The 25,538-nt window shown below is 39.6% G+C and overlaps 1 protein-coding gene across 1 annotated transcript in view; it reads left to right on the top strand.

Annotated features, from left to right (window-relative positions):
* Positions 1 to 3,863: 3,863 nt before the first annotated feature.
* IKZF3 (IKAROS family zinc finger 3) overlaps positions 3,864 to 25,538 on the top strand; it is a gene marked incomplete at its 3' end in the record, with an annotated part of 58,692 nt that continues 37,017 nt past the window's right edge. Inside the window, exon 1 of the mRNA XM_082861016.1 lies at positions 3,864 to 3,939. The remainder of the gene's footprint in view (positions 3,940 to 25,538) is intronic.

The raw sequence follows: 25,538 nt of genomic DNA on the forward strand, positions 1-25,538 counted from the left end.
CCATACTCAAGAGAAAAGGAAACCAAAGATGACTGAGCCCAAAGTGACAGGTATTGGACAAGGATCTTAAACAAGTATAATAATTATACTCAAAGATGCAAAGGAGGGCTTCCCTGGTGGCGCAGTGGTTGAGAGTCCGCCTGCCGATGCAGGGGACACGGGGTCGTGCTCCTGTCTGGGAGCATCCCACATGCCGCGGAGCGGCTAGGCCCGTGAGCCATGGCTGCTGAGCCTGCGCATCCGGAGCCTGTGCTCCGCAATGGGAGAGGCCACAGTGGTGAGAGGCCTGTGTACCACAAAAAAAAAAAAAAAAAAAAAAGATGCAAAGGAAAATATGCTTGTAATGAATTAACAAAAAGGAAATCTAGCAGAGAAACTAGAAAAAAGAACAAAATGGAAATTCTAGAACTAAAAATTACAATATCTGAAATAGAAAACTCACTGGATAGGCTTGACAGCACATTAAGATGAGATAAGAAAGAGTAAGTGAACTCGAAGATTTATCAATAAAAATATTCAATCTGAGCAACAGAGGAAAGAATTTGGGGGGGGGAAGAATAGAACCTCAGGGAACTGTGGGAAAATATGAAAAAGTCTAACATACATGTAAATGAAGTCCTAGAAGAAAAGGGGCAAGAGAATAGAGGAGAAAAAGTATTTGAAGAAATAATGGCTGAAAATTACTCAGGTTTGGTGAAAAACATAATTTTACACATAAAAAGTGCAGTGGACCCAAGTGGGATAAATGCGGATAAAACCACACCTAAACATATCATAGTCAAACTGCTAAAAACCAAAAGTCAGGAGAAAATCTTGAAAGCATTCAGAGAAAAAGAATACATATATATAGGAAGACGACAATACAAAATATCACTGACTTCTCATCAGAAACAACAGAGGATAGAAGCTAGTGGAATGCCATCTTTAAAGTGCCAGAAGAAAACTGTCAACCCATAATTCTATGTCAAGTAAAAACAACCTTTAAAGTTGAAGGCAAAATAAAGATATTTCCAAATAAATGAAAACTAAGAAAAGTTGTCATTCATACAGCTGCCCTACTAGAAATGCTAAAGGAAGCTCTTTAGACTGAAGAGAGACAATACCAGAAAGGAACTCAGGTCTTTATGAAAAAATGAAAAGCACCAGAAATGGTAAGTATGTGGGTAAATACAAAGTACTAATTTGTTCCACTTAATCTCTTTAAAGTATAATTGCTGCATGGATTCCTTTTATTCTCCTTGAGGCATATTTTAGGGAGGATATAGAGAAAGAATTAGTCCTGCTCTGAAGAGGAAATCAGCAATTAAGTCTTCCAACATAGTATCCTTATTAAATTTAGAGTGCTCAAATCTGAAAAAATTTACTCTAAGTAGCTAATATTTGTAATCCTTTTCTTTTCAGATATAAAACCAAATGTGGAACTGAAAAGCACTCAAGAGCAGTCTGTGCCCACAGGTAACATCAGGTCTTTCCACTCTGAAAATATACCGTGACTGAATAGACCAAAGGAAGAGGAATATTCTGATTGCAATAAAAATGCTATGGAAATGTGTTGGGGAAAAAATGTGGTTGTCTCTTCCTGATACAAAAATAACATATCCATTTAGATCATATAAGTTCTTTGGCATCACAGAGCGAAACCGTCTACCTAATGTTAATCACTGGTTTTTTATTTTCTTTTCACATTTCTTCAACTGATTGGTTTGAATAAAGACAGTTTTTGTTGAACAATATAGTAGCTGTTATTTGAACAACTTGTGCTTTTCACTCAGGAACGGTGGTCAGCAAACTTTTTGTAAAGGGCCGGAAAGTAAATACTTTAGACTTTGTGGGCCATATATGGTCTCTGTTGCCTATTCCTCTTTATGTTATTTACAATCCTTTAAACCTGTAAAAACCATTCTTACCTCCTGGGTCCATACAAAAACAGACCATGGCTAGATTTGGCCTCAGGCCACAGTTTGCTGACCCCTGCTCCAGAATAAACTATAAACATTTAAAGTAATCTATTTCCTAACAATAACTTCTGTGTTTTCTCCATTGATTAACTCACTTTGTTTGAATCAAAGCTTTTGCTATATTACAAAATTTACCACTTAAGTGCCTTGTTACATTACTGTGAGTTGTAACCTTATGTTTTTGGGGTTTTGGCTTTTTAAAATTTATTTATTTATTTACTTATTTTTGGCTGCATTGGGTCTTTGTTGCTGCGCGCGGGCTTTCTCTAGCTGCAGCGAGCAGGGGCTACTCTTCGTTGTGGTGTGCGGGCTTCTCATTGCAGAGGCTTCTCTTGTTGTGGAGCACGGGCTGTAGGCACGTGGGCTCGGTAGTTGTGGCACGTGGGCTCAGTAGTTGTGGCTTGTGGGCTCTAGAGCGCAGGCTCAGTAGTTGTGGCGCATGGGCTTAGTTGCTCTGTGGCATGTAGGATCTTCCCGGACCAGGGCTTGAACCCGTTTCCCCTGCATTGGCAGGTGGATTCTTAACCACTGCACCGCCAGGGAAGCCCTAACCTTATGTTTTAATGGAACCTGTACCTCATATTAGTTGTTCAGGCGTGCACTTTACGTCCATTATTTCAGGATTGAGAAAAGTAAACTATTTAGAGTCTTACTGTCTAAGAGTATATGTTATAATATGCTGAAAAGAGAAACTTTACCTATAAATCAAAACCTGAGTCCATGATGACCACATTTTCAGGTCCTCTTAGTCATGGATTTTATGTAATATGTTTCCATTTTACTCCTACATGCCAGTAAAATGTCCTGCTCCATGTGTCCAGTCATGCCTGCAGCTGAAAGGAAGCCCCTGCTGTTTCTAATCACCTCTCTTATTTCAGCCCCTCCTTAGTGCCACAGGATTCAGTGTCTTTATTTGTTGCATGTAATAGATTCTCAGCAAATATTTTATTGAAAATTGGGAAGGAGTTTGATAGCAAGCAGGTATCTTTTCTGTTCATTTCTTTTATCATCTTTCTGTTAAGCTACTATGCTTATATGTGAAATAATTCCAGCTACGTCATGCCTTCTTCCTTACTTCTAATATTATCAATATTTATTGTACAAAATTATATTTTTGTTAAACTTGATTTTTAGTAAGTTTGCTGTTTATTTAACCATGCTTTTATTATGTCTACTGCCTTTTACGTAGGAACTCCCATAACACTTTTTTTTCCCCTTAATCTCATGTCCGAGTCTACATTATAGGCCTGAGTCTTGCATTATAGTTGTGCGTTTGTTTTATCTACATGTGTAAAGTATAAGCTCCTTGAAGACAGGAATTATAACCTATTCATATCTGTAGCCTTGTCAACATTTAGTAAATGTTTGATGAGATACAGGAATTTGGGGGCCAATATGCTTTCCACAGAATCACATTTATAATGTGAACAGAAAGAGAAAATAGGATTTGATACAGAAGCTTACAGGCTTCCTCTCAGGAAAGCATCTTTCCCAAATTGAGTTATGCCAGTAGTTTCAGACTCAGTATTTCTCATCACTATATGTTAATATTTCTTGGTCTTAACTAGCAATAGCATCCTACTGAATATTCTGAGATATACCAAAGGAGAGAGAATTTCAATCCAAAGGAACTTGAGTGCATTTTAACTCAGGTGAAAGAAATAGTCAAGAAAATGATGTCTAATGGAAAGGCAAATGAACCTTGGGCATCTTTCTAAACCTCAAGAGTTTTCACATATATCTTACTTGGGTGTATGTGAAAGCGATATTGTCTATCTCTAAAGGATTGGGTGAAGCTGAAATAGGAGTCTTACTTAATACATGTTTATAAAAATCCTTTAAAGTTGACTGCATAGTTAAAATTCTTCTTATCTCCTAGAAGGTTCGGTGCTTTTGCATGACTACGATTTAACCAAACCTCGTGAAACAGAAAATGTGGATGGTACAGAAGGCCCAGCCAATCAAGACGAAGACATAGGAGGTGAGCCGTAGTGTATAGAACAGAAACTAAAGATATCGTTCAGGCTCAACATGGAGAAGAAATCAGGAAATCTCCGAGGAAAACTTGCATTTGTGGGTTGAGTTGGAAGGAATTCAGTTTTGTTCACTTTACAAATATTTACATTTAATAATTTGCTACAGGATGTCAGCAAATTTTGAGAATTTAAGGTGCTTATTCAGTGTTCAAGTTATACTAACTTCTTTTTTTTAATTTTTTAAAATTAATTTTTATTGGACTATAGTTGATTTACAATGTTGTGTTAGTCTCTGCTGTACGGCAAAGTGAATCAGTTATACATATACATATATCCACTCTTTTTTAGATTCTTTTCCTATATAGGTCATTACAGATTATTGAGTAGAGTTCCCTGTGTTATACAGTAGCTTCTTATTATCTATTTTATATATAGTAGTGTGTATATGTCAATCCCAATCTCCCAGTTTATCCCTCCCCCCCTTCCTCCTCGGTAATGATAAGTTTGTTTTCTACATTTGTGACTCTATTTCTGTTTTGTAAATAAGTTCATTTGTACCATTCTTTTTTAGGTTCCACATATAAGTGATATCATACGATATTTGTTTTTCTCTGTCTGACTTACTTCACTCAGTATGACAATCTCTAGGCCCATCCATGTTGCTGCAAATGGCATTATTTCATTCATTTTTATGGCTAATATTCCATTGTATATACATACCACATCTTTTTTTTTCTTCATCCTTATTGGAGTATAATTGCTCTACAATGCTGTGTTAGTTTCCGCTGCACAACAAAGTGAATCAGCTATTTGTACACATATATCCCCATATCCCCTCCCTCTTGAGCCTCCCTCCCACCCTCCCTATCCCACCCCTCTAGGTCATCACAAAGCATTGAGCTGATCACCCTGTGCTGTGCAGCACCTTCCCACCAGCCATCCATTTTACATTTGGTAGTGCATACACGCCAATGGCACTCTCCCACTTTGTCCCAGCTTCCCCTTCCCCCACTGTGTCCTCAAGTCCATTCTCTGTGTCTGCATCTCCATTCCTGCCCTACCACTAGGTTCATCAGTACCTTTTTTTAGATTCCACATACATTCATCAGCATATGGTATTTTTCTCTTTCTGACTTACTTCATTCTGTATGACAGACTCTAGGTCCATCCACCTCATTACAAATAACTCAATTTTGTTCTTTTATGGGTGAATAATATTCCATTGTATATATGTGCCACATCTTCTTTATCCATTCATCTGTTGATGGACATTTAGGTCATTTCCATGTCCTGGCTATTGTAAATAATGCTGCAATGAACATTGGGGTGCATGTATCTTTTCGAATTATGATTTTCTCTGGATATATGCCCAGGAGTGGGGTTGCTGGATCATATATGGTAGCTCTATTTTTAGTTTTTTAAGGAACCACCATACTGTTCTCCATAGTGACTGTACCAATTAACACTCTCACCAACAGTGTAGGAGGGTTCCCTTTTCTCCACACCCTCTCCAGCATTTATTGTTTGTAGACTTTTTCATGATGGCCATTCTGACCAGTGTGAAGTGGTACTTCATCATAATTTTGATTTGCGTTTCTCTAATAATTAGTGATGTTGAGCATCTTTTCATGTGCTTTTTGACCATCTTTATGTCTTCTTTGGAGAAATGTCTATTTCGATCTTCTGCCCATTTTTTGATTGGGTTGTTTGTTGTTTTGGTATTGAGCTGCATGAGCTGTCTGTATATTTTGGAGATTAATCTCTTGTAGGTCGCTTCATTTGCAAATATTTTCTCCCATTCTGTGGGTTGTCTTTTTGTATTTCATTTTTTAAATAATATATTTATTTTACTTCCATCATAAAAGTAATACATGTTCATGATAGAAAGTTTGTCTGGGATATTTTCCACCAATTCTCCAATTCTCCAGACACCAACTGGGCATCCAGCAATTCAATTCAATTCAATTCTTATGCTAACTTCTAGAATTAGTGCAGAACCCACAGGTTAAGGGCTCAGTCCCACAAGACTGCCCTCACTTCAGACACCACTTGAAAGTACCAGGTCCCCAGGTTACCTGAACTTCTGTCCAACTTGACTCCAAATTCGGGATTTCCCACAACCACCCCTGCCCTCAGGTTTGATAATTGCCTAGAATGACTCACAGAACTTAGGAAAGCACTTTACATACTATTACTGGTTTATCATAAAGGACACAACTCAGGAACAGACAAATGGAAGAGGTGCATTGGGCAAGCTATGGGATGGGAGGGTGCAGAGCTTCCATGCCCTTTCTGGGCACACCACCTTCTAAGCAGCTTGATGTCTTCACCAGACACTCTCTGAATCTTACAGTTCAAGAGTTTTTATAGAGCTCAATCTCCAGTCCCTTTCCTGGAGGTTGGTGGGTGAAAGTTCCAACCCTCTAATCACTTGGTCTCTCTGGTGACCAACCCATCCTGAGGCTTTCTAGGGGCTGCACCCTAAGTCACCTCAGTAGCATAAACTCAGGTGTGATTGAAAGGGGCTTGTTATGAATAGCAGAAGACACTCTTATCACTCAGGAAATTTCAAGGGTTTTAGGAACTTCGTACCAGGAACCTGGGACAAAGACCAAATGTAGTCTTTGACCATGAATCTCTTATAGCAAATGCATCATAGAAGCCAAAACATACTGGCACATTACTAGAGTCACACTCAGTCATTAATTAGTCCAGTCCATCATCATAGCATATGAAAATGTCTTCTAGGGTGAGACCACTCAGATTTGCAGGCTTCCATTTGATCTTGTCAGGTTCCAAATGCAGGAGTGTCTCAGCAATACATGGCTTCATCTTTTCAAGCATCTGGTATAGCTAAGCTAAAACACAATATTATTCCCTTGCTCTGAGTCTCTATTGAGATTGTAATATAATATTGGATTTCCTTCATTGCATAGCCCATTGATTCATTCCTTTGCCCTTAACTACTATTCCTCCTTCTCTCCATTTATTTATACTTAAACTTTTCCACCTTTGGAAGGAACTTTAGATTCAGCTACTGTGATGTTCTAGATTTCAGGCAACAATACTAGTCTAGTAAGTGCCTCCCCTTCAGTTCACTTCTATTCAGATAGGGTAGAGTTACTTAGGTACGGAACTAGTGGGCTATTTTTACCACCAGGCAGTGGCTACTTTCAGTGTTAACCTTGATTTTGCTAAATGGAATGAAGACATAACCTGCCTTATCAGGCCTTTAGGAATTCTGACATAAAGGTTTAAAACTATAGTTACAGTTTCTTGCTTAGAAATCATCCCTGTTTCTTGCACTTGTAGTTGTATCCCTGGTCCTGTGACTACAGGGCATCAGATAGGAAAGAGAAAGTTGAGGTATGTGGAGAAGAAAAAAAAAGTATAGTTATCATACCAGTGTCCTCTCTCCTTGGAAAGAATCATATAATCATACCATGATCTTCCTCCCATGGAAAAAATTGCATAGTCATACTAGCAGCCTCTCCCCACCGTCTCTTCCCCAGATCCACCAGAAAAACAGAGGAGTCTATCTAGTGGGGACAACACTGCCTTAGCTCCTCTAATGTTGAATGTGAACACACACTCTTTTTCTTTTTTGTTTTTAAATTAATTAATTTATTTATTTTTGGCTGCGTTGGGTCTTCGTTGCTGTGGGTGGACTATCTCTAGTTGCGTTGCTGTGCTTGGGCTTCTCATTGCGGTGGCTTCTCCTGTTGTGGAGCACCGGCTCTAGGTGTGCGGGCTCAGTAGTTGTGGCGCGTGGGCTTAGTTGCTCCGTGGCATGTGGGATCTTCTCAGACCAGGGCTCGAACCTGTGTCCCCTGCATTGGCATGCGGATTCTTAACCACTGCGCCACCAGGGAAGTCCCTGAACACACACTCTTGAAGACATATAAACCAACCTTTCATGCCTACATCTCCCCCTGTTTTAAACAACCAATGTTTCAACTGCTTGTTCCAATTCTCTATGAAACTATTATTCTGAGGAGAATATCTCTCTGCCTACTCATTATTTGATATTATTAGCTGTAAAGTGTGTTCCTTGCTCTGAATAAATGTGATTTGGTGGTCCAGATGGGTGCAATATCTTCTGTTCTGGTACTTTTATAGTAGTTGGACCATTTGCATCTACCACCACGTAAGCAAAGCCCAGTCCAGAGTCAACGCCTATTCTATCAAAACCCATTTGTAGCCCCACTGGGGCTACTGACATTGGTTCAGAGTAATCCACTTGCAAGCTGTGTGTGGGGTCTTCCCCCTGAGGAATCTCCCCCATAGCTATCTGCACCCTCTGTTTTTCTTGTTGGCATACTGAACAGTTCTTGTTGGCATTTTGAGCCTCAGAGGGTACAAAAGGAATATGTGCAGATTCAGCCCTCTGCACTGCTTTGGTCCCCAAATGTCCACTTATTTCATGGACCCAAGTGGCTGCCTCAAGCTAATACCCCATAATATCCATGGATGATTGGTCATCATCTAATCCTGGAAGGGGTTTCTTCTGTTAGGCATCAACCTGTCCTACTTTAATGTACCCATCCAATTCCCATAGTGATTTCCATAGGGCTATGGTCCATATGGACATCCTTTTAATAGACCAGACTTCCATAGCCCTCTGCTTATCGGTATGGCCAGACCATTGGCCATCACTTATGAGTCAGGTAAAAAACAAAACATAGAGGCTTTCATTGTTGTTCGATTCTTCCATCCCTGTTAGGTAAACAGCATGTAATTCATCCCACCAAACTGATTTGTTTTTACCTTCTTCAATCAGAGTGGTAGTCTTCCAAACAGGATATTGGCCATTTACCTTGGAACTGTCATCCATAAACCAAGCAGCGTTTTGTTGGTCAGTCAAGAGCTGTTTATAGGGCACTGTCCAAGTGACAATAGAATCCGGCAGCTCCTTACAGTTCAAAAGTCAGTCCTAGGAGAAAAGAGGCTCCCTGCTTGTGAGTATCTCCTGCTTACATTCCCCTTGTAGCACAATCCTGTATAAACCATTGCATTTTATTATGGAACTCTTCTGGGCATTGCCCTCCCCATTAGAGCATTTTTCTGACATCTCCTAAGACGTCATGGGTGTTTCAGATATTAAGATTATTTTTTGTCCTGCAATCATAGGGGCAGTTTCAATTAATGTCTGATATCAGCCTACTAATTGCCCCTCAAATAGAAATTCTCTATTCCATCCTCCCCATAGTTGTCACTGGGAAGCACTCCCAGACTTTTGCCGTAAGCCCCAACCTATGTTCTACATAGAGCTATCGCACAGAATTTGTCCGCACCAGCACTCCAGCTTCTCTTCTACACTGTGTGGACTTGGGCAATCTTATCCATCCTCATTTAGCATGTCCAATGAACATCGCTTGAAGGATAGATTTACATGCCTCCTGTTTTACAAAGTAGTTCCGCAGTCAGACACAATATCCATACCCATAATACATTCAGGTAAAAGAGGTACAACCACTTCGCACGTACCAGTTTTCCTCCAAACTTTCACCTTAATCAACCAACCCTTATATTCCTTTTGTAAAAAATTGAAGTATAGGGCTTCCCTTGTGGCACAGTGGTTGAAAGTCCGCCTGCCGATGCAGGGGACATGGGTTCGTGCCCTGGTCCGGGAAGATCCCACATGCCGCGGAGCAGCTGGGCCCGTGAGCCATGGCCGCTGAGCCTGTGCTCCGCAACAGGAGAGGCCACAACAGTGAGAGGCCCGCGTACCACAAAAGAAAAAAAAAAAAATTGAAGTATAGTTGATTTACAATGTTCTATTAGTTTCTGGTGTACAGCAAATTGATTCAGTTATACATATATATATTCTTTTTAATGTTCTTTTCCGTTTTGATTTGTTACAAAACAGATATTGAATATAGTTCCCTGTGCCATACAGTAGGACTTTGTTGTTTATCTATTTTATATATAGTAGCTTGTATCTGCTAATCCCAAATTCCTAATTTATCCCTCCCCCACCCCCTTTCCCCTTTGGTAACCATAAGTTTGTTTTCTATATCTGTGAATCTGTTTCCATTTCATAAATAAGTTCATTTGTGTCATATTTTAGCTTCCACATATAAGTGATATCATATGTATTTGTCTTTCTCTGTCTGACTTCACTTAGTATGACAATCTGTAGGCCCATCCATGTTGCTGCAAATGGCATTATTTCATTCTATTTTATGGCTGAGTAGTATTCCATTGTGTATATATACCACATCTTCTTTGTCCATTCATCTGTTGATGGACATTTAGGTTGCTTCCATGTCTTGGCTATTGTAAATAGTGCTGCTATGAACATTGGGGTGCATGTATCTCTTCGAATTACAGTTTTGTCTGGATATATGCCCACGGGTGGGATTGCTGGATCATATGGGAACTCTATTTTTAGTTTTTTGAGGAAACTCCATACTGTTTTCCATCGTGACTGCACCAATGTACATTCCCACCAACAGTGTTGGAGGGTTCCTTTTTCTCCACACCCTCTCCAGCATTTGTTATTTGTAGACTTTTTATGATGGCCATTCTGACCAGTGTGAGGTGGTACCTCACTGTAATTTTGATTTGTATTTCTCTAATAATTATCTATGTTGAGCATCTTTTCATGTGCCTGTTGGCCATCTGTATGTCTTTTTTGGAGAAATGTTTATTTAGGTCTTCGGCCCATTTTTTTTTCATTGCAACCCTTATATTCCTAACTAACCTCCATAGGACTCATCAACAGGTTTTGGTTTTACAATATTAGATAAGAGAGATGTTCCAATGGACATAATATCCATTCTCATAAAACATTCAGGTAAAGGAGACACAATTTCTCCATGTAAAGCTTGTTTAAAACATCCAAGTTTTCATCCAAACTACCACCTTAATCCTATCAACCCTTACATTTCTATATTCTCTCAATCTAATCGGGGCCCCCTTTAGGGCTTCACTAACATGTTCTGGTAGCACAGTGCATGAGGTACCCATGTCAGAGAGTTCCAGAAACTTTTCTTCTCCACCCCACTGACTATTTTATCTCTTCATGTGCAAAAGAATTTGAGTCCCTATTGAGAGGTTGAGCCAGGGGACCCTGGCTCTTTTGTTATGACAAAGATTAACCTGCCCGTTGCCCTAGGTGATTTCAGGTCCGATTTCTCATTGCAGTCTTTGCCTTCTAGTTTTTACACTGGAGTGAATAGAGTGGACTTATTTGGGGCCCTTTAAAGTAGAGGAACTGGGCTTCCCTGGTGGCACAGTGGTTGAGAGTCCGCCTGCCGATGTAGGGGACACGGGTTCGTGCCCCAGTCCGGGAGGATCCCACATGCCGCGGAGCGGCTGGGCCCGTGAAAAAGAAAAAAAAAAAAAGTAGAGGAACTAGCAGGGAGTCCTTTCGGTCCACCCAACCTTCTATATGGTCCACCCAACTTTCTATAGTGCTGTATTAAGACCGTTGTTTCAACTCTATCAATGTCCATTTTATTTATCCCATTTCTTGATAACTATCTAAAGATTTTCATCCTGCTGAAATGAGTCCCTTAACTCTCCCCATTCTTTTTCTTCCTTATTTTGGCCCTATCAATGTTTCCTTTATTCATCTTACTTCTTGATAACCATTTACAGTTTTCCACCTTGATGGGACAAGTCCCTTGACTCTCCCTTCTGCCTCTCCTCATTTTCTTGTTAATTAACCTAATGTTTTTATTAGCATCTGAAAGACCCAAGAGAGGAAGCTGAGACAGCAGATTCAATAAGCCTTCTCAGACTGTTGCTTGATTTTGAAGCAGTAATATTAAATGGGATGCCCATGCAAAAGAGGTCCCCTGTTCTGTGTTTTCTTAGATTCCGTATTTGTCTTTTTGGCATCTATTCATTCATCTATATTTGATGCTTTGATGTTTGGGGACCTTACAGAACCAGGGATAGCCAGTTCTTAGAGACAGCAAAGAACTTGGCCAGGAGCATGCTTTTCCTATATAAACCAACCAATCCAGAGTCCATACCCCCCAACCATCTCCTTATCTAAATCTCATGAACTGAACTAATATTTCCCCTGTCTGAAATCAATCCAGGGCCAAGTAGCAGACAACTAGAGACCACTCCTGTGTCCCAAAGACTGCTGGAATTATTCAAACCAGGCAGTCCTAAACTGTTTATCCTGCCTGCCTTGCCTTTTCTCGGAAACTCCAGTGAAGGCTCTAGCCTAGGATTTTCCTTCCTCTTTTCTGCATCCTGACTGACATTGGTGCTTCCCCCCATGGCCCTGTGTGGTATAATAAAGTTCTTATACCACCTGTGTGGTGACCCCCTCTATGGACCCTGTGAGTATAATAAACTTCTTCCTTCCAGACCTTGTTTCCATTTCCTCCTGTGGCTGCACCAACTTTACCATACTATATACAATATGTACATGCTTAGAACACCCCCTTAATCCACAGCATTTACCAAGACCTGGGTAATAGGCATATTTAGTGAGTGACTATCTTGGTTATCATAAAGTCAGTCCATATGGCTTACATATGAAACATATCAGCTGCTTCATCTGGGTTGTTCTACTTGGCACTTATAGTGGGAGTTGGACAGTCCTCTTTCTCAGGGTAAACAGACCTTACAGTGACTTTTATCCAGTCAACTAGGCTGGCCATTCCCTCAGGAAAAACGTGCTGTGTTTGTGGATCATGTATAATCATCTGCCATTGTTCCGTAGTGAGCTGTGGGTCCTGGATCAACCCAGACATGCTCTTCCACTCTGCAGCATCCCAAACAAAAGACAATGCCCCTAAGTTAGTCACTCTCACAATCATTTTAGTAAAGGTTCTTCAGGAAGCTGATGATACTGATTGAAAAAATAAGACAACTCCTTCACACCCTACCCCCTGGTTTCAGTAGTTTCTTGGTTTTGCCTTCCCTCCACATGAACCACCTTCTTGGTGACCAGAAGTCTTAGAGATACTCTACTGTTCTCACATAATTGTTCCCGTTGGGGGAATCTTTGAGCCTAGTATCTGAAGCACAAACCAACTGAAATCTGACCTTGGTTTATCAACAAGGTCTGACTAAGAACTCTATTTTCATTTCATTTTGGCTTTGCAGATAACAGTAACCACGGAATTGTACATTTCGCATTTCTCTTATTAGTTTGCATTTCTACACATATCCAGTGAGTCAACTTCCCAAGAGTTGGATCCACCTCTGAATACCCTTGGTAATTTTACTTTTAGTAACTGATCAAAGCACAACTGCTGCTCCATAACACGGGTGACCATGTAGCCAGGAATCAGAGGTTCTTCATCCCTTGCTTTTTCTTCCTTTTTCTTCCCAAACCATATGTTTCCATGAGCCAGGACTGTTCTAGCAAATCCCACTCATGACACCTATTGTGGGATGTTTCCAACACCAACAACTGATTTTTCAGACACCAATTCACCATCAATTCAATTCTGCTGCTAACTTCTGGAGTTAGCGCAGAACCCACAGGTTAAGGGCTCAGTCCCACAAGACTGCCCTCACTTCAGACACCACTTGAAAGTACCAGGTCCCCAGGTTTCCTGTACTTCTGTCCACCTTGACTACAAATTCAGGTTTTCACACAACCCCCACTCAGGTTTGATAATTTGCTAGAATGACTCACAGAACTTAGGAAAGCACTTTACATACTATTACTGGTTTATCATAAAGGACACAACTCAGGAACAGACAAATGGAAGAGGTGCATTGGGCAAGCTATGGGATGGGAGGGTGCAGAGCTTCCATGTCCTCTCTGGACACACCACATTTTCAGCAGCTTGGTGTCTTCACCAGAAGCTCTCTGAATCTTACAGTTCAAGAGTTTTTATAGAGCTCAATCTCTAGTCCCTTTCCTGGAGGTTGGTGGGTGGGGCTGAAAGTTCCAACCCTCTAATCACTTGGTCTCTCTGGTGACCAACCCATCCTGAGGCTTTCTAGGGGCTGCACCCTAAGTCACCTCAGTAGCATAAACTCAGGTGTGATTGAAAGGGGCTTGTTATGAATAGCAGAAGACACTCTTATAACTCAGGAAATTTCAAAGGTTTTAGGAACTCTGTGTAAGGAATTGGGGACAAAGACTAAATACATTTTTGTGTTTTACCACAGCTTGGAAAGTTCATAGAAGTAGAAAGAAAAAAGAAAAACCCACTTCTATCCTACCACCCAAATATAGTCTGTATTAGCATTATGGAATACTTCCAGGCTTTTTTTTGGAATTTTGAGCACTATATTTATATTAGCATTGCAAACATTTTATACTAATATTTATGTTGCTAAAACTTATCACTATTGCTTTGTGAATATCACTCAGATCTCATCTTAATGTCATTTCTTCAGGGAGACTTTCCTTGACAACCCACTTATTTTAATGCAGTAGGCTATTGTAATTCTCTGCATGGCACTTTGCAACAGATAATTCTGGAGTTTTATTTGTTTATTGTGTCTCTCCCTCCACCCTTCATGAGCCAGGATCTTGAGTTTTCTTTTTCTCTCTAGGTATTTGCAACACCTAGAATAGTACTTGGCCCATGGTAGATGTGCAGTAAATATGTGTTTCGTTAAAAAAATACACACACACACACACACACAAACATTTTTTTCCTTAAAGGAAGAAAAGAAGAAGACAAAAATTGTTTCTCCAGATCTTCTTCTTTTGTCTTAGATCCTTAAGAACCAAGAAACGGAGTTCTATGTCTAAAACTTCTGAGACTCAAATCACAGCTTCAACTAATATTCCAACTCTGCCTAGCTATACATTAATTTGTACCAGTTCTCAACCACGGAGACTGAAAAATGCTGCCTGGCACAGGATGTGGTCATTTGTGCTGAGGAAAGGCATATGGTGTTCTACCAGCTTCGTGAAACTTTTTGAAAGTGACATCCATGGAGTCACACTCAGAAAAAGGCAAAAGATAACTGTGCCTTTGGCTGGCATTCTTCTGAGTTAGGGTTTCTGAGTTCTACTAGTAAACACCATGAAGTTTAGGTTTGAAATGATGATCCCTATACAACTTTTGGTCTGGGAATTTATAATTTATGTTAGAATTTGTTCTGAGTTCAGAAGTAGCCTATGAGTTTTATGTTTTCAGGTAGTCGGGGGAAAAAACAGATGAAATACTCAAGTATAAACAAAAAACCAAATAATTACACTCAACAATAGGAATTTGAAACAGATATTATTAAAAGCCATGTGGTACAGCACTTCTCTAGGAATCCATACAATAAATTCCTGGCCTCTGTGTTTTGACCCTGCTCCAGAAGTGCTTCCAAAGGTCATCTTCAACTGCTGTGATGCCTATGCCGCTTCTATCACCTTACCTCCAACTACATGTCAGTGGATTAATGGGATACCTGTGTATTTTTCTCAGTTGTTAGGGGTCTGGGAGTGTCATGTAGTTCCTGGTAGAGACTAGACGATACAATCAATCATCCTAAATAATTTGGAAAAGAGAAGAAACAGTTCTTTATGCTAAGCCTGACTTAGAAAAAAGTGAATAGGCTAACTTTAGCATTGAAAGATTAATTCATCATTTCATGATTAAGCTCCAAACTGATTACTGTACTGTACTGTAATGCTGGCACTTAATCTGGGTCATATATCTGGGGAAAGGTTGTTACCAGGCCCTTGCTTTTTCAAAAGATATAATATGATCAGTATATACAAATTATATATGCTAAATTATAAAATAACAGAACTGAAAAGTAGCATTACCTGGTAAAAGTTATATAATAATGTATCTTAATATGTATTAAGGCACTTCTGCCATATTCAGCATAGGGAAACATTAAGACTAGAATTAGGATTATACTTTTAAAGGTAGTTAGGGAAATTTAGCTATAATATAATAATGATTATAAGTAACTTTAAAGTATGCTTTAGAGGATCTTAGTCTGTTTAAATTTAATGGAAGCATTTTTTAATGTCCTCTAAAACGTTTTAGAAACTAAGACCAGTCTTGGAATGTTTTAAATTCAGAATAATTGCCGTCATGTTTAATTTACATATTTAAACATATTATGTGCATCTTTGTAATTTTCCAACTCTTAGAAAATTATCTTATAGAAAAATTAGAAACACTCACTTAATTTTTCTCTAGTGGAAAGGCAGACTAACTTTTTAGAGGGAAAAGTCTTTACCCAACTAGAATTGTTGTTTGAGAAGCAAAATAAAATATTTGGAAAAAAACTTTTTAAAGGTATAAACATTTAAGTTAAATTTACTTGTTTCCCATAAGATAAAAAGATATTTTTGGACTTCCCTGGTGGCGCAGTGGTTAAGAATCCGCCTGCCAATGCAGGGGACACGGGTTCGAACCCTGGTCCGGGAAGATCCCACATGCCGCAGGGCAACTAAGTCCGTGTGCCACAGTTACTGAGCCTGAGCTCTAGAGCCCGCGAGCCACAACTACTGAGCCCGCATGCTGCAACTACTGAAGCCCGTGTGCCTAGAGCCCGTGCTCCACAACAAGAGAAGCCACCGCAATGAGAAGCCCACACACCACAATGAAGAGTAGCCCCTGCTCGCTGCAACTAGAGAAAGCCCACGTGCAGCAATGAAGACCCAACGCAGCCAAAAATAAATAATTAATTAATTTTTTAAAAAAAAGGTATTTTTATCTTTTTTTTTAACAATATATTCCTAGGAACCCAGTGCAGGAGTTGGCAACTTTTTTTGCAAAGTGCCAGGTAGTAAATATCTTGGACTTTGCAGGCAACACGATCTCTGTTGCAGCTTCTCAACTCTGCTGTTGTAGTGTAAAGCAGCTGTAGCAGATCCAGAAATTAATGCATATGGCATTCAATAACTTTATTTATAAAGACTGGCATTAGTGATAGAATGCAGGGATGGTTAAATGGTTGTTCACTGTAAAATTCTTTCAACTTCTCTGTATTTCTGAAAATTTCATAATAAAATCTTGAGGGGGGGTGAAAAAAGCAGAAAAAAAAAAAGACTGGCAGTAAGTGGGTCAGATTTGGCCTGCAAACCGTAGTTTGCCGACTCCTGGCCTAGAGTATACATTTATTGTGTGATGACTTAAGAAAGCTTTTGGTCCTTGAAAGGAACAAAGTTCATGTAAGCATATCAAAAGGGCATCAGTGAGGAGTCTAACACTATTATTATTTTTTTAAGATTTATTTATTTTTAGCTGCATTGGGTCTTAGTTGCGGCATGTGGGCTCTTCATTGTGGCGCATGGACTTCACTTTAGTTGTGACGGGCAGGCTCCAGAGCACGTGGGCTCTGTAGTTTGTGGCACGCAGGCTCTCTAGTTGAGGTATGCCAGCCCAGTAGTTGTGGCGCACGGGCTTAGTTGCCCCGCGGCATGTGGGATCTTAGTTCCTTGACCAGGGATCGAACCCGCGTCCCCTGCATTGGAAGGCGGATTCTTTACACTGGACCATCGGGGAAGTCCCTAACACTGTTATTTTTAAAATTAGAAAAATATACATCACTAACAGCCCTGTTTATCATATACATATACTGTGGGTATATCTCTGTGCCACTATAACATATAAATTAATTGGTCACAAATAAAACCATATGTGGATTCAATGTTGTGTTTACCACTTAGTTGCTTCCTCCTTTCTTCCTGAAAATTTAAACCTAGTAGACTGATGCACTGGAGATATTTAAATCAACTCCAGTTTGTTTCCTCCATGAGGCCTGCTTGCACTGTCCCAGCTCCCCCAAGTGTGGTATTAGAGCTGAGTTTTTGGAGTGTGTTTAATTAATACTTATTTAAGCCTAATTATACTCTATCCATCTGGAATTGTTTGTGCATGACAAACTTTCACCCCATTACATTACAAACTTTTTGAAAAAAAGAGCCCTAGTAGCCCACATTTACATCTTTCTAAAAATACCTACCTAAGAAGTGATATAACCCACCTAGATTTTTGAAGAGGTTGAGAGTTCTTTTTCCAGCCTGGTCATTGACTCCTATGAACAATTATTATTTCTCTTCTTAGTAACGACCAGCTCTAACTGTTGTCAGACGGGTCTTGAGCAGTAGGAGATAACCCAGGGTTCCCCAAGTCTTTATGTTTGTTTAATATTGAGTGAGTGCTGAGAGTATCATAGGCACTTCACTGAATACGGAGGATATTGGGACTTTCCTGTGGGATGTAAAATGTCACTGAGATACTGTAATGTCAAAAGCAGGTGTTAAAGCAATTATAAAACATATCATGAGAGAGAATATCTTTATGGCTTGTATCTGGCCTGTGTTCACAGAGGAATAGAATAAAATAAAGCCTCTGGAGATCAGGGTTAGAGGTAAGATGTGTTTTAACAGTAGTGTACCCAGGGATATAACTAGATAAGAGATGACACACCAGATGGTGGAATATCATCCCAGCCGGGCCCTGTGAAAAAGAAATGCAGTTAAAGGCAGAATGACTGAGGTAGAACCTCACAGCTTTTTGTTTCAGTCCTTCTTCCTCTGAAATTGGATCCCCATCTTTGCCATTTCCCACTTAGAATAAGGAAGGAAAGATTCTGTCATTTGCATGTATGTTTTGAGTTTTTGATTAGCCATGAATATGCTGATGGCATTGCTTTTCTTCTTTGAATAATTAGGGAATATGAATTTGGCTATCAACACCCTGCGTTTAACATGATACTGGCTTCCATCTTTCAGCATTCCTAACAACCAAACACCATCTTTTTCTACTTACACTGGCAGTTTTTTCTGGAGCTACTACTGGGCAAAAAGTACACAATATATCTCAATATCCATCAGCTTCAGCTGTTTACCCTGCTTAAGTTGCACATTTACCCTTTGTATTAGTTTTCTAGGGCTTCTATAACAAATTACCACAAACCGGGTGACTTAAGCAGCAGAAATTTATTCTTTCACAGTTTGGGAGCGTAGAAGTCCCAAATCAAGGTGTCAGCACCACCATGCTCCCTCTAAAAGGCTCTAGGAAAGAATCTTCCTTTGCCTCTTTCTAGCTTCTGGTGGCCCCCAGCAATCCTGGGTGTTCCTTGGTTTGTAACAGCACAACTCTAATCTCTGCCTCTGTCAACACATGGCCTTCCTCCCTGAGTATATCTCTGTATGTCTTCTCCTCTTCTTATAAGAGCACTAGTCATTGGGTTAAAGGCCCACCCTCATCCAGGGTGACCTCCTCTTAACTAATTACATCTACAATGATCTGATTTACAAATAAAGTCACATTCTGAAGTTCCTGACAGATGTGAACTTTGGGGATACATTCAGCGCACTACACCCTTCATCTTCAAAATCTTTACAATCGAATATCAGATATACCTGATTCTCAATGTGAAATAGATTTCTTTTTAATTAATTGTACAGTGGTGATCAATTAGTGTATTTATTTAATTACTCCTTGTGTAAGAGTTAGGATTGTGACTGATTCCATGAAAAAAGTTGAATCTGATAATTTTTTGAAAGGAAGGCCTTAAATTTTCTCTATGCTGATACCTTGTGTGATGCTTAGGTCAAAGATAAGAACTTTAATTAGAAAGTTTGCTGAAAAAATAATTCTCCCCCCCTCAGGAGCTAGAGCCCCCATCCCCAGTAGTTTTCTGTGTCAGGGTCTCAATATCTTTTGAGGTGTACAACTTTTTTGCACTCATGAGAAATACAAACTATTTTGATGCTTCTGAAAGTGGGAGGAAAAAAACCAAGCCACATTTGTGGTTTATGGATGCTAATTACTGCTACATTTAGATATGTGAAGGAGGGTCTATGTCTGGAGGGAGCTGGGAGAGACTGTCAGCCTCGCCTAGGCGCTCACTGAGGTTCCAGCGGTACTGCTCAACACACGCAAATACATGCTTCAAAAGGAAGTGCCGCTTTTTATCAAAATATTACATCTCTCAAGCCCAGATCAAGACCTGTCGCTCATGGGATGCAGGGGTTATCTTACAAAATCAGCAGTGCTTTGCTGCAGAAGTTCACTCACAGGGGATTTCTGTAAGTGCTCACAATGGGCAGAGAGGCTTCACGGCTCATACTGTGTCAAACGGGTAAGTTCTGTTGGTGATGAAACCCAGACACCTCTCCTTGACTTTTTTTTTTTAAACGACAAACACCCGGATTCTTTTTTTTTTTTTTTAAACCAAGCTAAGTGGCACAGTGAACTAAAAGGAACTTATAGGAAGATATTTGGCATCTGCGAAAAAGGAATGTACAGTTGTAACAGCTGACAGAAAAATAGGTCTGCCTACTGTCCTTAGTGGGTCCTCCAAGATTCTTTCCCTTTCCTTTGGCTTTCTTTTAACCATGGAGCAATAGTACTGGTGCCTCCTTGGGGTGGAAGCAAGATGAATGAAATTTAAAAAAATGTAGATTCCAGTCCAGTTGGTTAGCAGTACGTGTGAAACACCCATTTGTGCCCGCTAACTCTCATAGCATCTACTCTTGCCCAGTGAGTTTGGCCACTCAAACTAAGTTTGGCACCCAGTATGGTGAACCGGGCCATTGTGTACCCTGGTACAGTTTGGTAACCACGTGAATGCACCCTGCTGAGGGGTAAATGAGCAGTCCCAGTCGTGTGCCAGAGTCAGCTCATAACCACTTGTTAAATTTTCAGTGAGCTGGCTGACTTCACATTGATGGCTTGGAACGGGCCGTGGTATTTATACCACTGACATTAGCAAATGCTACGAAGAAGCCCTTCCCCGCTTCTGAGTGGGTTTTTAAGCATTTACCAGCATACCACTGGACTGAAGACTGAATGAAATCCTGTTCTGGCTCACTAGGTCACCATTTTTCATGATTCGTCAGAGGGTTTTTTTTTTTTTTTTTTTTTTTGGTAATTTGCACAAAGGAGAATAGTGTTGGAGAAGAGTAAGTGAGATATCTCCACAACATAGTAGGCACAATCCAGAAATTTTATCCTTAAGGTATGGGGGTCACATTATTACAAAGTTAATGAAATATAGGAGGTTTTTGGTAGCTACTGTTACAAAAAGCACAAAGCAACAACAGTAAAATTTAGACTAGACACAACTGACCACACATTAAACTTTAAAAGTCTCAAATAATCATGAGGCAGTTACTTCCTACCTAATCCCATAACATAAGAATTTTAGCTTGCTCCTATCAGAGAAGGGAAGAAGAGTGAACAGCTGGAGGCAATCACCAATCCTGTTATATTCAAATTGATATCAATACATATTGCATTGCGGTGAAGTCTTACTCTACTTCATTGATCCCGAAGAGTTGATGACATGGCAAGGACAGTCTTTTTTAATCTCATTCTTCTTTTATGCTGAAGTTTGGGGTATACGGTAAATGCTAAATATTTACCCATTTTTCTTTCTGCCTTTCCATCCAACCATCCATTTATCCATTCATCCCCTGCACTGTTCCCAAGTGCTCACTAAATAATTGGCAATTGATTAAGTAAAGTGAAAAAGAACATGTGAGTACATTTTGGCCTTGAGGTCTTCTTTAGCAGTGTTCTTCAAACTGGGATATGGGGAGACTTTCCAAGGATTACATGGATGTGGATAATTTTAAGAGAATCAATCTCCAGGTCTTCACCTTCATTATGTTCCCTTTCCTGAAGCAGGTCTCCCCTATAAGGCTGTTGTCTTTGATGTTCTTCTTTCCCACCTTCCTTTTCACAGTGATCCTTTTCCACTTTGTAAAAGAAAGGGACCTCTCTCTCCCATCCCAAATTTTACTTCTTTGCCCTAAAGTGTAAATATTTCCAGGATGCCAAATAAAGGGTCAATTAGATAATTCCTCTTATCAAAGTTTCATAAATGCTTGCCCCCCTCCATCCATCTCATTTAGAGGTGCATTCCCAGCAAGTTTTACTTTTTATATTTAATAATTATTGATCCAGATTTATAGCATACATATATTGTTTTCATCAATTGTATGCTAATAATTGTAATGGTAACTCAATCCCAAAGAATTTTTAACACATAGCACTTCATAAAAATATTTTTATTTTTATTTATAGTTGTTTTCCTTGTAGAGACATATGATAGGATGAGCAATAGAAGACTCAAGCATAGAAGACTAGCACAGGGCTTCCCTGGTGGCGCAGTGGTTGAGAGTCCGCCTGCCAGTGCGGGGGACGCGGGTTCGTGCCCCGGCCCGGGAGGATCCCGCATGCCGCGGAGCGGCTGGGCCCGTGAGCCATGGCCGCTGAGCCTGAGCGTCCGGAGCCTGTGCTCTGCGAGGGGTGAGGCCACAGCAGTGAGAGGCCCGCGTACCGCAAAAAAAAAAAAAAAAAAGACTAGCACATAAAGGTAAAATTCTATGGGAAAAGAGAAATGGAAATAGAAGTTCAAGGAGAAATTTTCTCTCTTTTTTTTTTTTTTTTTTTGCGGTACGCGGGCCTCTCACTGCTGTGGCCTCTCCCGTTGCGGAGCACAGGCTCCGGACGCGCAGGCTCAGCGGCCACGGCTCACGGGCCCAGCCGCTCCGCGGCATGTGGGATCCTCCCGGGCCAGGGCACGAACCCGTGTCTCCTGCATCAGCAGGTGGACTCTCAACCACTGCGCCACCAGGGAAGCCCAAATTTTCTCATTTTTTAAAGCTTATTTATGTATTTTTAAATTTATGAGGGAGTAAATCAAATCACTATTATTTATATTCCATATGCACCCATTTGAAAGGGTGCAATAACAGTTTTCACCATCATTATTTACAATGAACAAAAATGTGTTTTTGTTTTAAAAACTTTTAACTTATGATAAGAAATTATAGATGTCAACTTAATATCCACTTAATGTCCACTATATACAAGGGAGAAATATAATTTTTCAAAATTCTTTTGAGAGTACTTGAGCAAAAAATTTGAAGACCAGTCACTGTCATGTACAGTATATAAAATGTAACATAAGGAGCCTTCAATTTAAGCCTGAACCTATTTAACGGCCTAATACAAACTTGATACTTCAAGGTTTGAGAAACCTCTCAAAACTATGTGAAATTTTGTGTTTATTGTTATGTGTACATTTTTCTACGTACAGTATAGTTCTCAAAGAGGTAGGTCCACAACCCAGAAAAGATGAAAAAGCCCTGACCAAAGTGTATAAAGTCTTAAGGCTTCTTGACTTCGCTGTTTTTGTTACAGTTTATTTGTAATGGTCTCTATGCTTTTAACATAAACAATTTTGGTTCATTTCTGTATGTGTATAAAATAATATATACTAATTATGAAAAATCATGAAATAGGCACAATCCCCCTTACTTCATCACCAGCCTGAACCCTATCCTAGGCAACCTTTTAATTGTATTCCTTGTTGATTCAAAAGCCTTTCCTTTTTTCTTAATTTTGATAGGGAATGTTGGAAGTGCTTCATCCATAGAAAAATGCTGGGTGGCAATTTGGAAAACAGTTTTTAAAAGAATAGACATCATCTGCCCCTGACAATTCTATGTGGTTTCTTCCAGCATTTGATACCCAGCAGTCTAGCAAATAGGTTGACATAGTATTCAGGCTTAGAATTAGGAAAATTACATTTGGAAGTGACTGACAGCACAGTAGTTTTAAAGCTTTGGATTTTAAAGTGTCACACACAGAGCAGATGAATGAAGATGTCAGAGCCAGGGCTAAAGGAGGACTCTGGTAATCCAGCCCTTGGTGTATAACCTTCAAACACCAATAAACAAGATTGTCTGTATTTAACATGTGACCTTTCTCATTCTGACTGGTAGGTCCAGATGTTTTCTCATTCAGCTGCCTGGTTGAAATCTGCTTTTTAACCGACTGCATTTCAATCTAGATTCGAGGTTGCAGAAATGACAGTCTTGAAAACTATATTCTTCAGTGAGTGATGCTGTCTAAACAGTAACATATGGAAATCCATGTTTTAATAATTAAAAATAATTTGCGACCTTACCCTTAATAGATTTGTGAATTATGTCAACTGAATAAGTAAAAATGGGATCGCAGTAGATAGTTCACTATATTAGTCAGTCTGGTGGCATTTTAAAAACGTTGGTGGGATTTGTTAGAACCAGGCTTTTCTGCACCTGCGTCTGCAGAGGCAGAATTCCCAGTCATGCCTTTGTTACCCTTTGTTACTCCTCAAAGAAGTTCATAGCAGCCCTAGAGAAAATAGGAAAGGCTCTTTATTAGCTTCTCTTAAGTCACTCTAGGCTTCTGGCCATACTTCTCACCCACTTTAATGTACCTTTATTACCTTTTTTCGTTGCTTGGAGCCCAGAACTATTTCTGGCATTTTTGTATGAACTCTTACTCACCATTAACTTGATTTTCCGGTTCTAGTCCTTCAGGTTGTACTAGTTCTCTCTCTTAGATTACATAGAAAAGATAACTCTTTATTTTCTTCTTTTCTTATGGGAGAACTAAACTCTCACATTCTTGAGTGAATCCTCAGAGAGCTTTCCCATGTGCTTTGTACCACTGTTAACTTGTAGATCAGGGACAGTGCTCATTAATTAAGTAATAGTCATAGCCTAGTAAAGCACACTAAACCATTAACAGAATAGAAAGTGAGACATAAAAAGACATAAAAGCACAAAATGTGACAAAGAACTAATACAATTAGAAAATCTGGATCTTTATGGATTTTAGTACAATTTAGAAAGAGAGCGAATATCAGTAGTTACTTAGGTATTCTCTGAAGTGGATAACTATAGGAGTTGTCCTGTGAGGCCAACTCTTACATTGACTGTTTTAGCCTCTTTCCTACTGCCAAGTAGCAGATACAACTTGTGTTTTTAACAAAAAATTTATTTAATTCTTTGAAAAGGGCATGGAATTAGTTACATAAGAACAAAAGGAGTTAAAGATAGTCTTATGAGGATTTGTCATATGAGTTTAATCATAGCTCAAAAACTACACTTGTCACGATGCTTCTTGTAATAGTTGGTGAATGAGCTGCTAAACTCTCCCCTCTTGAGACAGTCAGTATCAGTGTAGCTGGCTATCAGTTGTTGGGTTTTTTTTTTTTTAATCCTTATAGTGTTCTTTAAAAAAAAAAAAACAGCTTTAGTGTGGTTATAATTTACATACCTTTAAGTGTCTAATTCAACGATTTTTAGTAAATTTACAGAATTGGGCAACTAGCACCATGTTTTAGAACATTTCTGTCACCCTAAGAAAATTCCTTGTACCTGTTTGCAGTCACTCCCCATTATTACTCCCAGCACCAGGCAACCACTAATTTGATTTTTGTCTCTATAGACTTACCATTTCTGGACATCTCATATAAAAGGAGTAATACAATATGTACTCTTTTGTTCTGGCTTCTTTTACTTAGCATAATGTTTTTGTTTAAGTTTATCTATATTGTTGCATGTACCATTACTTCATTCCTCTTTATTTCTGAATAGTATTCTATTGTATTGATAAAGTACATTTTGTTTATTAGTTCACCAATTGATGGATGTTCTGATTATTTCCTTTTTTTTTGGCTTCTATGAATAATCCTGCTATGAGAATTTGTGTACAAATCTTTTTTTTTTTTTTTTTTTTTTGCGGTACGCGGGCCTCTCACTGTTGTGGCCTCTCCCATTGTGGAGCACAGGCTCCGACGCGCAGGCTCAGCGGCCATGGCTCACGGGCCCAGCTGCTCCGCGGCATGTGGGATCTTCCCGGACCGGGGCACGAACCCGCGTCCCCTGCATCGGCAGACGGACTCTCAACCACTGCGC

The sequence above is a fragment of the Leucopleurus acutus genome (genome assembly GCF_964270905.1).
Source record: "Leucopleurus acutus genome assembly, chromosome: 19".
Taxonomy (NCBI): Eukaryota; Metazoa; Chordata; class Mammalia; order Artiodactyla; family Delphinidae; genus Leucopleurus; species Leucopleurus acutus.